Consider the following 5158-nt stretch of genomic DNA (forward strand, 5'->3'; position numbering starts at 1 on the left):
CCCCGGTGCTCTTTCCTGCCAAGGCAGGGGGTCGGACTAGATGATCTACCTAGGTCCCTTCCGACTCTAGCTACTATGAAACTATGACACAATGAAACAACTATCTGGGAATGTGCTGTTAAAACTAACGCAAGAAATAAAGTGATCACAGACTCTAGCTTAAGAAAGAAAACAGTGAACTTCTGTTAAAATTCAGGCAGTCTTGATCACTTCGTCAAGATCCATAAATGTGCACTTCCTAAATTAGACAGCCACACAAAAGAAATTTCCAGCTGCCAAGGACAAAGATTTTAGGCATTTTAATGCAAAGGCAGACAAGTCAAGTAATTATTGCCTCTAATTGGCACTTCCACAAGATGTAACATTTTTTACAGTACCTGCAAGTGGCACTTAAAAAGGTGAGAAATTATTTTCTGCCTTTGTTTGGGGGGGGGGGGAACGGGAGGGAGACAAAAATCAAATGCATTTGCAAATCTGGTCTTCTCAAATGCAAAGGCCAGCTGAGCATTTGTAAGACTTGAATCCAGCAAATGACTTAAGCACATGCTGAATTTTAAATAGGTGGGTTGTAATAATTACTGCTGGGGGAACTGTTTAATGGGGCTTGTGCTTGCACTTAAGCATATGCTTAAGTGATTTACTGTTTCTGTGAAAGTCCACTTTCTACACTGAACAGTCTACTTTGTGAGTGCCAATGGGACTATTTGCACATTTAAGGACAATAGCACAGAAAATGGGCCCGATTCTGATTTCTGGACACTTTTGCCTTGCTTTGGAAAAGAAGACCTCTAATGCACTGATCTGAACCATTATTATTTAATGCCAAGTTGGACTGTATCTGCTGCAGATCAGACTGGTCATTTTGTCCATACTAAAGAGAGAACATATTTGACCAGGTCTAAAGCTGATGTCAATCTGCACAGCCTCCCCGGTTTCAGTGGTGCTAAAATAATGGACAAACCAAAGATGTGGCTCACCAACTGCTTTTTTATCCAAAGACAAAAATGGACTGCTAAGCATTATTGTGGGTATTTACCAGATGGGAAAAAATATGGCACTGGTGGAAGTAATGCTCTTTATTTGAGCTGCAGCAAATCAGCAACTAACCCAGACTTCAAATGTCCTTCATAGTCCTTTTAATAACATTTTCTCAGATCCTAATCTATTTCGCTAGTGTTTCATATCTGAGCTCCTGTTGATTGCAATCGTCCTACAAAGAATCATTTTAAGATCTGAGCAAATTGTTAATGAAGGGAAAATAATCACAGATGATTCAGTATGTAGGTCTGGGGAAAAAAATACCCGCCAAAACACCTGTCCAGATTTCCCTCCAGCTGTGCAATAGTAGCGGGAAATCTGTTCTGCTTAAGGTACAATTTTTGGGCATCACTTTACGAGCTCAGTCAACCTCAGGCCAAGCTTAATGTAAAAAAATAAAATAAAATAAAATACAACCAGCATCTTCAATTGTAACCAACTCCTTTAGCCCGTCATTTCTAAAACAAGCAGGCAGGCATCAACTTTTTCTGCCTACTCTTAGTGTTCAACCAAAGATCCAGATGTTCTGACCCAAATCCGGTAGCTTTCTTTCTAAAAGAATAATGACCATGTTAACATCTGACCAATAACCCCAAGTTTCACAGCTTCTGCTGGGAAGGATTTTTTTCTCTCCTAAATGCTTTATTGGTTTCTGAAGTTTTTGTTTTCACTAATTTCACCTTCCTCTGAAGCATCTGATAGCGATCACAGTGGGAGCTGGGAGCTGGGAGGGAGGTGCTCCGCTCCTCCAGCCACTACTTAAGAAACTTCTTTGCGGAGATCCAAAGGGTCTTGACCTTCTGCTCAGTATTAATGCAATTGCTGGGTATGGAGTCAAGAAAGAATTCCCCCTAGTAACCTCAGATTAGCAAAGATCATGCAGATGTTTGCCTTCCGCTGGTGGGGAACAGGGCTCTTTTTTTAGTCATCTGAACAAATATTTTTATTGGTGCCATGTTTTAGAAATATATGGCTTTATCTCAGGTGTTTTGTAGCTGGTGTTTATCAAGGGCTAGAGTGGACAATATTTAGGATCCGTTGTATAAATAGATCGCTGAGAATGCAGGGGACTAGACGGAACGATACTGACCACACGATCGAATTCTTAATCGTAAAGTGGAGGCTACTGGCTACATCGTGTACTTTCTAGGAAAATATTGTCCAAAGAGATCATGCTGAAAGGTGTATATACCTTGCTTTGAAACGCTTTAGGATTGCCACCAAAGAAATTACTGATAAAAAAAAATAAAAAGATAAGAGTTGCTCACATTTCCAACACGTTGGTATAATTAAATGGAGATAAGAGGAGGAAATCCTGGATTACATATGAATTTTATCAAGCATTACATATGGCTGGCCATATGTAGCAATTAGAACATTGTGCACTCTGCTTCCCGGGCTCATTCAACATTTGGCCTTTGGCGAGGCTGCTGGCTAAATCTGGACAAAGTGCTTGATCAATTGTAAATTCACTGAGAAATGGAACTCAAGATGGGGGTAAAAGTACTAAAAATGTTTGGTTTCATTTTGTCAAAACTTTCAGACAGAAGGAATAGGGGAAACATTTTAAAAATACTGTAACATTTCATTTTGATGTTTCTTAAATGAAATATTCTCTCTCAGAGATACTGAAAGACTGTTTCAACACTTTTGAAACTTTTTGTCTGGTGTTACGGGGGTTTTTTTGAACTGGAAAAAGTACTAAGTGTTAAAAGAACCAAAGGTAGATTTAAGAAAAAAAAAGAAAAGATTAAAATATCCAAAAATCAAAAGAAACATTTCTTTTCAGATTAAATTAAAACTTTGGGTTGACTCAAAATGAGATTTTTTTCCCTCCTCCATTTTGCAAGTAATTTCCCAAATTTGTTTTAGCACTAAGAGAACCATTGTTTCTTTGATTTTTTCTTATTCTGATTTTTCTTGGTTCAGCTATTGAACTGAAAAAATCTCCTACCCAGTTAGAACGTATGTGCCAAAAGTGTTACATATGGTGATGAAGGGGTTGTTTTTGTTTATTCTGTTGTTTTTTGGGTTAAAACAGACATTTTTCTGCTGGGACTAGGAGAGTGTCAAGCATTTCATTTCCTACAAGCAAACCAACACCTATTGGATAACAAATGTTGACAATGATTGGGCTGAGACTAACCATGTGCTGGGAGGCAAGAAACATTTTTTATGTGTAGCCCATATTAGCATTGACTTCAATTTTTGGCCATCTGTGGCAAAACAGCCAGATACCTGGAAGGTGGCTGAAGCCATACTTCACTGCTTCCTTTTCCTTCTTCCCCAGGGTATAGTGAAGTGGTTTAGGTCTAAAGACATATCCCTGCAAGGCAGGTGCTCCTGCTAAGGACCTTTAACAAATGGGAGCTGGGGGATTCAGCTGCATCAAGTTACCCCCATTAAAAGGTAAAAGCTGTGATAGTGGGGTAAAAGTGAACAAGCAAGCAAGGATCTAGTTTGTAAGCAGTGTCTTGGATTAGGCTACTCTACCAATTAATGCTCATTATACTTACATGTTTTCATTGTGAGTTATTAGTGCTTTGCCTTCATTTCCCCCTTGTGATTTTGGAAAGGGCAGAAATAAATAAGAGGCATTTTCCCCCATGCAAGCAACCAAGCAAGTTTTAATCTGAATCCCCTCCATCCCCAGTCACTCAGCATGCAGGGAAGACCAGGGATCATGTCATGTAATCCCTGTGTTAACTCAGTGCTTGTGGGAAGCATCTTCTACTTTAAAGGTCCACATTTTCCATTAGACCTAAAAGTTGGCTGAGTACCTTGAATAAGGACAAGGTGGCAGCTTGGTGAACTGAGATTAAAATGTTGCTTATCTACACCTATGAGACCTTTAGTAGGGCAGGTCCGGAGGCATAACTAGGAGAATGGAACAAACCAGATTTGGGGGCTGGCAGTTTGAACAAAGCTAACTGGAAACAGCATGTCAAAGCTATAATTCCCCTTTCCAACTTACTTGCATTTCCAAATGCTGCATGAACTGAGGCCTGCTGGCTAGACTTGCGCACCTGACCTGATTCCTTTGCCGAGCAAGGATCTGGCAATAGAAAAGCCCCATGACCATATATCTAGGCATGGTCCTTCACTAGGACAACCTGTTTGCTTCTAAGCTAATTAGTTGCTTTCTGGTATCTAAAAACACTGCCCCACGTGTGCTGTAGCATGAGAGTGTAGTTTACTGTCTTCACAACTCCGTATAAATCTATTTATGCTTGCTGAAATATTTAGACGTTTACACTTTAAAAGTCTACCTGCTCTTATTGGAGGACTACCATGGGGCTAATTTACCATTCTTTGTGCTCAAAAGCGTCTCGTAAAAAGTTCTTCCTCTATATAAAGGTTAATGTTTAAGCTTGCAGGAGTAGTTATATAATGATGTTTGACTTGGATTTCTCATAACTAAATGCTAATTTAAACAAATGTAAAATAACCCCATAACATTTCTTTCTCAATAAACAAGAGGTACAGTGCTCCCGAGCTGTCAGTTTTAGAGCTCCACTGATGAAGTAATTTCTCTGAAGTGCAGATTTGGTGCTTGTCTCTGTGAGGAATGTATAGAACAATAACCTGGTTGTACTTCACCATATGTTCAGTCTCACGCAAAAGTCAAATCAACAGTCTTTTTCTAAATTACTACCTCTCTTGATATATGGACCTTATTTATAACCTCCCTTTGTGCAACCATAATGCCATCACATAGGGCTTAGGTTCTGAAAACCGTAGCAATTGCCTGAAAATTGATTTGATGTCTTTTGCCCATCCCTCCCTCAGGTCCCTCAAGACATTTTAATATGAGCCATGACATTATGATGGATGAAATCTGGCATTTTACTGTAGCAATGCTACTCCCATGTGGAAAATAACAGCTTGTTCAAAGCCCATCTTCCAGCCAGATTTAGGATATAGAGTAAGCCATGGCTTCAATCTCCTCTTTCTCTCTACTCGTTCATAGTAACCTTCTCAAACAGATTCATTTCATACATCAAGCTGACTAAGTACCAGTTTCTTCCTAATTCTTCCACTGTGTGAAGTCAGTTGGACTCATATAAGTCTCCCATACACACACAAACCTCACAGTAAAATCATATGAGAATTTTTCATA

This window comes from Crocodylus porosus, unplaced genomic scaffold (genome assembly GCF_001723895.1).
Source record: "Crocodylus porosus isolate Cpor-Errol unplaced genomic scaffold, CroPor_comp1, whole genome shotgun sequence".
Lineage (NCBI taxonomy): Eukaryota > Metazoa > Chordata > Crocodylia > Crocodylidae > Crocodylus > Crocodylus porosus.